This window comes from Pan paniscus, chromosome 11, assembly GCF_029289425.2.
Source record: "Pan paniscus chromosome 11, NHGRI_mPanPan1-v2.0_pri, whole genome shotgun sequence".
Taxonomy (NCBI): domain Eukaryota; kingdom Metazoa; phylum Chordata; class Mammalia; order Primates; family Hominidae; genus Pan; species Pan paniscus.
Window position 1 is genome coordinate 124102579 of NC_073260.2, and position 11396 is coordinate 124113974.

At 44.8% G+C, this 11396-nt stretch overlaps 1 protein-coding gene across 1 annotated transcript in view; it reads right to left on the reverse strand.

The window, feature by feature from the left end:
• The window catches only part of KANK1 (KN motif and ankyrin repeat domains 1), a 276823-nt gene extending 265878 nt beyond the window's left edge, over window positions 1-10945 (reverse strand). The window contains exons 1-3 of the mRNA XM_055092205.1: window positions 10491-10945; window positions 9586-9726; window positions 7904-7983 (exon numbers count right to left, since the gene is read on the reverse strand). The gene's annotated coding sequence lies outside the window, so the exon portion shown is untranslated. The remainder of the gene's footprint in view (window positions 1-7903; window positions 7984-9585; window positions 9727-10490) is intronic.
• Between the last annotated feature and the right edge of the window lie 451 nt (window positions 10946-11396).

Genomic DNA, 11396 nt, shown 5'->3' on the forward strand with positions numbered 1-11396 from the left:
ACTTCAAGTACCGTGTAATCATTGTTTTTCACTTCCAGTCCAGTATTCAATAAATTACATGAGATATTCTACACTTTATTATAAAATAGGCATTGTGTTAGATGATGTAGCCCAATTGTAGGCTAATGTAAGTGTTCTGAGCATGTGTAAGGTAGGCTAGGCTAGGCTGTGATGTTTGATAGGTTAGGTGTACTAAATGCATTTTTTTACTTAGATGGGTTTATTGGGACACAGTAGCCCCATGGTAAGCCAAGAAGCATCTGTATCAAATTTGAATGTCTTTAGGTGGGCTGTGCCTCTCCAGTCCTCTGCAGTTTGGTCCACTTTCTAATGCCTTACCATTTTACACAATTTATCTGCCCAACCCCTTAAGGAATTTGAGTGTCATCCCTAATTTGCAGATCTTCAGCTTTCCAAATGTGTAGATGTTCCCCACAACATCTGTAATACATGGCTCCCCTGCCTATGCTTTCAGAGGCAGGGAGCTTAGGAGGAAGTATGTTCCACTGGTGGAAAGCTGACTAAAATAATTCTTTCTGGATGAAAATCATAACTTAGAGTCATCTACTGAAATTAACCTGCTACATACTAACTACATTAAATCCTTTTGGTAACTTACTTTTTACTGCTAAATGCTTTCCCCATTCTTAAGTATTCCATCACAGGATGATATAAGCCTTTTTAGATATACTTTCTCATCTGTTATTTAGGCAGAGGACATGTCACTTAGAACCACATTTGACTTTGTTCTTCAACTATGGTCATCTGAAAATGACCTTCTTGGTAAACATTCCCCTTCATTCACATAGGATAAGGGCTGCACGTGTCCACCTAGCCTTTTGTACTCACATGTGAGATTTTCAGATATCCTGGAATAATCTTACACATCTGTCTAGCTCATCAGATTATGGGTGATTTGAGTCTGGCATGAACCAGCATCCCAGAAGGTTGCAATTTGAGTATATGATAGACCTAAGTAGATCTTATCTCATGTTTCCCCATTAAGCCTAGACATTTTCACAGCTTTATGCTGTACAGCAGTTAGCTTGTGCCTGAATGCACAGGAATGCAACTCCGGCAATTATTTACCAGATGGAACGTGTTTTTTGTGTTTCTGTTTTAAGGGAACTCCGTTAAAGTTTTTGATGCTAGTTTTGATGCAGTGGATTGTAAACCTGTTATAACCTGCTGAGAAGGGAAAAAACCCATATTTTTCTGTTTTCAGGAAAAATCATTTCCATATGAAAGGCCATCTGGAGAACTGGGCGTATAATAAATCACTGTTCGCACCAATTATACTTACTGGGGGGCCCAGTTATTTTCTTGCAAGTAGAGACAGGAGAATATTGGCTTCTGAAAACAATATTGCCATGAACTTCCTTGTGGGCGAGCCAAGGGTCAGGAAGATGCCAGGTGGGCATTCTGAGATGACAGAAGCTGCCCTAGTGTGGGAAATGGAAGCCCATTTGCATGTTTCTCTTCTCCTTCAGCTGTAGTCCTCACAAAAATCAAATATATTCTTATCCTATGTGACTCTTCTTACATATTTTTGAAAAGTTTTGTCCCTTGCAATTTGTATGGATCCACCAATCTGAATCAAGATGCTGGTTTTCAAATCAATGCCATTTAGCAGCTGAATCACCTGCAGTGAGTCATGTAACTCCCTTAGTCCCTCCTTCCCCATTTGGAAAATGTGGCTAATGAAAATGACCTAACATGGCTAAATGCCTAATACATTTATGTGGAGATGTCTGTAGGAAGAATGAGCAGTGAAGAACTCTGGTGACTTCAAGCCCCTGTCCCCTACATTTAGGCCCCCAGGGCTGCGTGGTTCTTGCAGGTCAATGAGCAACTCCAGTGTTCTTCCATTAAATACCCATTTTCTTCAGTTGAGTTGGAATTGGCTTTATGATACTTGCAATGACAAGAGTTTTGACTAATAGCTTATGTGTCTGTTAACATTGGTAACCAGGAAGAACACACAGCAGCATGGAAAAGGAATTTTGATGAATTTTACAAAGAGCATGATATAAAACTGTGACTGATATGCATTGCAGTTATTTGCAATAATCATGCCTATGCAAGACAAGTGAAAGAGAAGTATTTTAAAAATCTATGGGTGGCTGTAATCCCAGCTACTCAGGAGGCTGAACATGAGAATTGCTTAAACCCAGGAGGCGAAGGTTGCAGTGAGCCAAGATTGCACCACTGTGCCCCAGGCTGGACCACAAAGCGAAACTCTCAAAAAAAAAAAAAAAAAAAAAGTAATGGATGTTTAGCGTGGTAGAGTTATGGATGATTTGTCTTCTTCATATAATGGGGTCAAAAACTTAGCAAACTACATTTGGTTGTGCAAAGTAAATGTGGCTTCACTTGTTTTCTGTAACTGATCAAATCTTACTCATTGGCTCCACATCCACATTCTTCACTAACTGTATTTTAGACTCTTTGGATATGGAAGAAGTTTTGGTGTAAAGAGTTTGGTTTTGTTTTTAAAGGTAAGTGGCTATTGTCTGCCCTCCTTTCTAGATGGTTTCTTGGTATATTGGGGTGGCAGTGTTGTGAGAAAGTGAGCTTTAGGAGTGAGCAGGAGAAAGTGGGCTTTAGATTTGTATACACTGGTCCTTATGCTGTGATTAGATTTGGTATTGACATTTTTTAGCAATGTCTCTGGATACCTGGTTGACTTGTACTACTGACATCTGTGCATGGGGAAACTGGCTTTTTCAAGGAGGCACAAAGGCACTCATGCAGACCCTATGCCATAACCATGCTGTGTTTTTATTTTTAGTTGTCAAATGATCCTTTATTGAAATTTTTTCCTTCGTAGCTCATAGCTAGCTGGATATTTACTTGCACCACTGTTGATTTGATGTCATCTATGATGTCTGGAGGCTGGCGCCCATCAACATTGGAGCTCATAGACTGGGCAGTCTCCAAGATCTCTTTACGGGTCCCAGAGAGTTCTGTGACTAAGGATTGGTGCTGCATCTGTCATGCAATCTTGACAGTGTCATGAAAAATGGCATTTCCACTGTGCTTGATTGTTTTGCTTCTTTCTGTCTCTGGTTCCTTGAGGGCTTTGATGCTCACGGCAGAGGCAGAAAGTACCACCTCAGTCTGAGCCTGTCTGTTCTGAATGGTCAGTTTCATTGTAATCCTTTGACTCTTCTGGTGACCTGTGGCCTTGGGAATGTCATCACCAACTTATTTTGGAGACAGGTCCAGAGGGTTGATCTTAAGGGCTAGGGCAGACATGGTACCCAGTTTTCCACCAGGGCACCTGGCAGGTATATGACTGATCTCATTGGGGTTGAACTTGGGCAGCATGGCAGAGGTGGCTAGATGAACCCAGATGTAGTATGACTGAAGAAATGTGCACTTTGGCTTCCTCCAAGCCAAGAGGCCCATGCTGTTGGTTTTCCTTTCTGTGTTACATATTGGCATGGACCACTTGGTGGGGGTCCCTTTTGCTGAGTTTTAAGTGAGGAGCAGAACACAGTCTTTTTCTTCTTTTGGGATTCCTTTCTTTCAATTTATCTACTACTTGTGATATCAGCCCTGAATGGAGAAGCCAAGATACACAAAACTCACTTTTCCCCTTTAATCTCTATCTTTTCTTCCCCTGACATTCCCTTGGTTTGGAAAGGAAAAACACCCCATCTTTTCTGGGCAGTAGGGACACCTCTTACATCAAAGGTCATTTCTCTCTACCAATAGCTTTAGAATTCAGGTTCATTGTTCTGACCCTCGGTATTTTAATGGAAGTGATAGGAATCTAGAAAATCCTTTTCTTTATCTCTAACCTCTGAATTTTAAAGACAGTTATTCTAGGAACTCAAATTTGGAAATCAAAAGCTAGATCTTTTTTTTTTTTTTTCTATTTGCATTCCTGCTGTAACAATCTCAAACCTCCCTGAGTCATAAGAATTACCTTAGACTAACCAGGGGAAAAGTCATTCACAAAATATAAAAGAGAAAAATACATTTAAAATATATTATCCTTATTACATTCTTTCAGACTTTCCATAATGTCCTTTATCGCCTGTCACCCAAACTCCCTGTCAAGCCCTGCCCAAATTGCCAACTGGGGTAATGACAGTAATGATTGTTTATTGGCTCTTAGTATCAGACAAATGTGCTTTTAAAGTTTACCATAAACTTCTAGATGTTCATATCCCCATTGAACAGATGAGAAGTGGGATCTTAGGAAAGGAGACTTGTGCAAAGTAGCAGAGCTAATTTCGGGGAGACAAATAGTTTAGAAAACTCATTTGTGTCTTGTCTGCTTTTTCTCACTTTGGCTCAGAAGTCATTCATTCATTCAAATGTTGCAACTTTAAAACTTTAAAACACAGCTAGAAAAACATCCATTAAATAATATGGATGTTTAACACACTGCTCAATAAATGGCAACCAATATTATTTATTAATATTTCTACTGATGACCAGGAAGATAAATATCTTAGTGTGCAGAGAACAGAGTCCATCATGGCCAAAATCTTGGTACAGTTTGATATTTCAACAGCTGGGCAGGAAAGACGGTAAAGTGCTTTGGGAAGACAGGAGATCCTGGGTGAGATGGAAGCAGGGGGTTTGGTTTCCCCTTTTCTTTTGGATGGGAATCCAGAACACCTGGGATTTTTTTTTTTTTTTTTTTTTGAGATGGAGTCTTTTGTTCCATTGCCCAGGCTGGAGTGCATGGCGTGATCTCGGCCCACTGCAACCTCTGCCTCCCGGGTTCAAGCGATTCTCTTGCCTCAGCCTCGCGAGTAGCTGGGATTACAGGCATACACCACCATGCTCGGCTAATGTTTGTATTTTTAGTAGAGACAGGGTTTCACTATGTTGACCAGGCTGGTCTTGAACTCCTGACCTCAGGTGATCCGCCCACCTCGGCCTCCCAAAGTGCTGGGATTACAGGCGTGAGCCACCGCGCCCGGCCTAACACCTGGGATCTTGTTCATGTTTGGCTAATACTGTGGAGCAGGCATTTAAGGACCTTGTAGTTTAGTTTTCTAACTTTTTTTTTTTTTTTTGAGACGGAGTTTTGCTCTTGTTGCCCAGGGTGGAGTGCTGAAGCAGGTGGATCACAGTGAGGCCAGGAGTTCAAGACTAGCTTGGTCAATGTGGCGAAAACTTGTCTCTGTTAAAAATACAAAAATTAGCCGGGTATGGTGGCAGGCACCTGTAATCCCAGTTACTCGGGAGGCTGAGGTAGGAGAATGGCTTGAACCCAGGAGGCAGAGGTTGCAGTGAGCTGAGATGGCAACGCTACACTCCAGCCTGGGCAACAGAGTGAGACTCTGTTTCAAAAATAAATAAATAAATAAATAATTTTTAAAAGGTGCTAGACTCTTAATCTCTTCAGATGGGAGGGCCTGGAAGAAAAATATCTAGCTATGTTAACAGAGATTCTTTACAGATGCCAATTTTCCCGTACAAAGGATGGTTTTGCAGGGCATTTCCAAATATGCCAAAGAGACATGTTATGGGATAGAACATTCTGATTTTCTTGTCATGTAATATTGTGCCAGAGTCAGACTAAAAAGTCACAATATACAGGGTTACATAGAACTCATCTGATGAGAATTTTTGGTTTGTAGGGCATAACTCCCCAGACCCCTTAGATAGGAATTTGGAAGACAAGAAAAGATCAGAGCTTAGTCCTCAAGCAGGAGTGAGAATTTATTGAAAAGCTTTAGAGCAGGAATGAAAGGAAGTATATTTGGAAGAGGGCCGAGTGGGCACCTTGTGAGGTCAAGTGCACAGTTTGACCTTTGACCTGCGGTCTTACAGGTTGGCATACTTTCGGGGTCTTGGGTTACTTCTCCCAATTCTTCCCTTGGGGTGGGCTGTCCATATGTGCAGTGGCCTGCTAGCATTTGGGAGGGGAGCATGCACAGTGTATTTGCTGGAATGGTACAGATGCTTTCTCGAGGCGTTCTTCCCTTACCAGCGTAGCATTCCTACAGGAAGGTCATTTACCAGTTAAACTCCGCCACTTTGCCTCTTAGTGCACGTGCTTGAGCCCACCTGCCCAATTCCTGAGATCTTATTGTGAAGCTGCTGATTGTCACTTTCAGGTTTTTCCTATCTATTTGGAGACTGCCTTTCCCTGGTGCTGGCTGCAACCAGTTATTATTTGAGAGAGACAGTGTAACAACCATGTGACCATCACCTGATGGTCACCTGACATTCCTGGTCAGGGTGGGGGGCCCTCTCCTGCACTGCACATGTCTGCCTATCTACTGTAACAAGTACACCATCAGATGATTGCTAAGGTTTCTCCCAGTGTGAGGAGTCCTGAGAAAATGGTATTCTCAGAGATACCGAAGTGTCCTCAGGGAAAGTCTAGATGGCCTAGACAGCTTGTGGCGCTCCATTGTCACCCTGCCACCAATGTCTCCCTGCGTTTTCTCATCCTCTGATCTACCCCTGCTCAACCCCATTTCAGGGGAGGAGGGAAGAAATATAGAAAAGATAATGAGGGAAAGTGGCCATGGGTAGTGAGAGGATGATGAAGTGGTAGATAATGGGAGAGTGGAGGGAAGGCATAGAAATTACACACATATACTTTTTTAGAGAAACGACACAGGGAAAAGATAGGGGGCATCAAAGAAAGAACATTTGCCTTCTTTTGTTCATCAAATAAAAAAATCGCTGACATTTATTGAGCCCTTGTCCTAGGCCTGGCACCTTGTTCGGTTTTTCACATGCATCATTTCATTTAGCCCTCATACATCTCATTTTATAGATAAGTGAGAAACATACAATTAATCAATATGTCCAATATCACTAATTAGTAAGAGACAGGACAAGGCACTGAACTTCAGCATCGTTGACCCCTGAGCTTGTACTTATAAATACTAGTCCATATGGCTTTCCTACCAGCATTTCCTCTGAGCCAGGGAATGTCACTATTTTCCTTACGGCCAACAGCATTTAGATTCAATGTCATTGCTGACCTACAGTGATGTGTTCATCACCATGGGCAGACAGATAGGCAGGTACCTATCCACACACTCACTCACCCACTGACGACACTCAGGAAGGCTTGGTAAAGACAAGTAAAGCCAATGAATATTATAAATAGATAGTATTTCTTGTGAGGTGCCATCATGTGGGGAAAGCTTCTTCATTAACTCTGGCTGAGTCTAATGTGGAAATTAATTCTTGCCCGGCACAGTGGCTCACACCTATAATCCCAGAACTTTGGGAGGCCGAGGTGGGCAGATCACAAGGTCAAGAGATCGAGACCAACCTGGCCAACATGGTGAAACCCTGTCTCTACTAAAAATACAAAAATTAGCTAGGTGTGGTGGCACATGCCTGTAGTCCCAGCTACTCGGGAGGCTGAGGCAGGAGAATCACTTGAACCATGGAGGCAGAGGTTGCAGTGAGCTGAGATTGTGCCACTGCATTCCAGCCTGGTGACAGAGAGAGACTCTGTCTCAGAAAAAAAAAAAAAAAAATTCTTGTTCTTTCTGGGTGCAAGATAGTTCCTGAACACATACCCAGATGATCACAGGTGCCTGTGGTTTGTTGGGGGATAATATACACCAAAATAAGTGGTGAATACCCATAGCTAACCATAGCAAATTTTCTCAGTATTATACCTATCAGAAAACCCAAGTAAGCCTCATTGTAGGATACCTCTAGGTGACCCTCTAGGGATTATGGTTGATGATCACAGAGCTGTGATGTGATGATGTCCCATTGGGGTCTTTCACCTGGTTATCATTTCTCTGCCTGATACTTCAACTGCAAATTTGTGAGGAAATTTAGGAAAGACTGCATCAGACCCCTATCCAATAGTCTCCAAGCTGTGTGCACTTTCCTTGGATTTTCCTCTGTTTCAATGCAGGCATATTACATGGGTTTTGGAATCAGTCAGACTCACGTTCAAATTCCGTCTCTGCTATTTACTGAGTGAGGAGCAGTGGTACGAATCCCTTGTCCTTGAAACTGCTGTATTCTCTCCTGTAGAAAGGAATTATGAAAGGTGTTATGAGGATCAGGTGAGCTAGCACAGGCAATGCACCAGCACAGGGCCTGGCATATGGTAGGTGACCACTCACTGCAAACTCTTATTCTTCATGCTTCAGTTACCTATTGCTATATAAAATATCAACCCAGGCCTTAGTGGTCCCCATGACTATACCCATTTGTCATGAAGAGCTTTAGTGAGCTTTACTTGAATAACAACCGTTTGTTTGCTCATAGTTTTGTAATCTGAGCTGGGTTCTTCTACTGGTCTCACCTAGGGTAGTTCATGCTCTCATGCTGACCATTAGGAGGCTGAATTGGGGCCAGAAATCCAAGATAGCATCACTCGTGTAGCAGGAAGCCTGGCTGTGATGCCTGCACCAGCTCGGATCAAGCCTCTGCTTGGTATAGGGCTCTGTTGTCACCGCCTTAAAATTCGGAATAATTTTAAAACAAGGAAACCTGCATTTCCTTTTACACTAATCCCTGCAAATTGTGTAACGAGTCCTTGCAGCTGAATCTCTTTCTACACTAGCTCAGGGCTCCAAGGGAGTGAAAGCAAAAGCTGGCAGGCTTAAGACCAAGGCTAGAACCGGTACAGTATCACTTTGCCGCATTCTATGGGCCAAAGTAATTCACAAGGCCATCCCTGATTCAAGAGGAGGAGTGGGAAAATCTTTATGGCCTACACTTGACCTCCATTTCCTACTTTCAGCATTTGCAGCAACTGGGTCAGCAACTGGGTCCTGAGAGAGCTTTTCTGGTGCTAAGAAGCAGACACCTCCCCAAGTGGCCTCACAAAAAGAGGAATATATGGCAGAGGGTTGGAAATCTCTCAGAAATGAGGCATAACCCCATCTTAGGAAAGTGGAAAGAGTTAGAAACTCAGAGTCTGAGGCTACGCCTTGCTTCTCAGTGGTGACATTGACTTCCTTGGTCAGTCATGGCTTGAGGGGAGGTCAGGGAAACGTCACTCAGAAGAGACAACTGCCCCTTACAGAGACTGTGGGCAGGCCAGCTCTCTGTAAGAGGCTGTGAATAAGGTAGGGTGTATCCCCTGATAGAAAAGTTTTTTTATCAGCCATTTATGAAGCACCAATAATTATATGTAAGAGTGTTTTGGCCTATGGGGATGTGACTCTGGGAGAGCAGGGCTCTTTTTTGTCAGTCACATAAGGGTATATCTCTTTAATTGAAGTTGGGGTTGGGGGCAGGGGAATAATCAGAGGTTTATTCTTACTGTCCTTGTGCTCGGGGAGTCAGCCGCAGTCCTTGGTGACCGGCTCACATATCTTCATGTGGCTAGCAACACCCACCTACCATGGCAGTACAGAACGCTTAACTCACTGTAATCTCCAATGCCTAAGTGCAAATGATTCTCTCGCCTCAGCCTCCGAAGTAGCTAGGACTACAAGTATGCACCACCATGCCTGGCTAATTTCTTTTACAGAGATGGAGGTCTTGCTATGTTGCCTAGGTTTCGAAGCCCTGGCCTCAATCAAGCCTCCCACGTTGGCCTCCCAGAACCCTGGGATTGCAGGGGTGAGCCACCGCATCTGGCAGAGAATGCATTCTTTTACAAAAATGCCAACTCACCTCAAAGAAAAGTTGAGTGAAGAAGGATGAGAAATTGTGACTTTATCTTATTTACTTTGGTCCTGCTCCAAGGAAGATGACAGACTGAGGCCCGCAGAAGGAGGGATTCCCACATGGACTTGGGAGTGTCATCACCATCTCCTTGGGGCATGCAGAAAGCGGTCACCATCTCTTGACCTCTCTCCTCAGCATGCTCCCCACTTCCCTACTCTACTTCCTTGTGGTTTCCTTCCTTTGTGCCCTCAGTCTAGTGTCCTCACCCCTGTCCTGGAGACCCCATCTCTTTTCTCCAGTACATAGTGCCCCTCCTCGGTCCCTTCCTGCACATTCCACTCAGCTGGCACTATCGCTTTCCTTGGCCCAGCTTCGCCAGCTCTGAAAAAGCAAGGGGTGAGGTGCAGTCCATCAGATGGAAGAGATGATATAATTGATGATCAGATCCAGGGCAGGTGCCCAGCAGTAACAACTGTGGCAAATTTCTACATAAGCTAGCTGAGAAACAAGCTAATAGAATGAGCTTATTTCCCAGTGACAATGCAATCTAGTGTTCTATGACCAGCTCCTTGCAAAACAATAACCCTGGCATTATGACAAGATTCACATTAACTGTGCAGGGCCCTGTCTTGACTACCCAGGTGGCTAGCATCTACTTGGATAAGAATGTCCTGAGCTTCAAATCTCTTCCCTGATAAAAAGAGGGCTGCTGCTCTCAAGGAACTTCAGTCAAGGGGGAGTGGGGGAAGACAGTCCCATACACAGACAAAAAACTAGGGGGTGAAAGGCCAATGAGTGGTGGGAAGGAAAGGGAAAGAAGCTTCCAGAAGTAAGTGCCGAATGGGAGATTAAACTTGGCTGGGGGCCACGGTGGAGCACAGGTGTAATGGAGGGTGGGCCCTCTTTCAAACCTCACTCGTGGCTGTGTGCACGCGTGTCCGTTCCCACTGGAGTGGCGGTGCTTTCTTGTGGCAGGGGATGGGTTGCTTCCCTCCGAAGTCTTCGCTAGAACTCCCTCCTCCTCCTGCTTCCTTTCACCTATTCGTTCCAAACATACATTGAGCTGCACGTTCTGGGTTCCCAGCTGGAGGGCCCCCACGAAGGAGATTTCAGGTCTATGCCCACTTGCCACGATTTTACTTCACTTGGTTCCCAGTTCTACTCCTTTCCCTGAGCTTCACAGTTTTGAGAAAAAAAACCCTCAGCCTCCCGGAGTCCCTCAGTTACCCTCTCACTTTGCTAATTTCCAACCACTCGCTGCTGAATCGGCTGGAACACGTCTGCTTCGGATGCCCCGAAACACCCTGGGACGCATGCTCAGTAACTCTCCCCCACTCCCCGAAACACCCTCGGACGCATGCTCAGTAACTCCCCCCCCAACACCCTGGGACGCATGCTCAGTAACTCTCCCCCCTCCCCGAAACACCCTGGGACGCATGCTCAGTAACTCCCCCCCCCAAACACCCTGGGATGCATGCTCAGTAACTCTCCCCCCCACTCCCCGAAACGCCCTGGGACACAGGCTCAGTAACTCTCCCCCCACTCCCCGAAACGCCCTGGGACGCAGGCTCAGTAACTCCCCCCCCACTCCCCGAAACACCCTCGGACGCCCCGAAACGCCCTGGGACGCATGCTCAGTAACTCTCCCCCCACTCCCCGAAACGCCATAGGACGCATGCTCAGTAACTCTCCCCCACTCCCCGAAACACCCTCGGACGCATGCTCAGTAACTCCCCCCCCAAACACCCTGGGACGCATGCTCAGTAACTCTCCCCCCTCCCCGAAACACCCTGGGACGCATGCTCAGTAACTCCCCC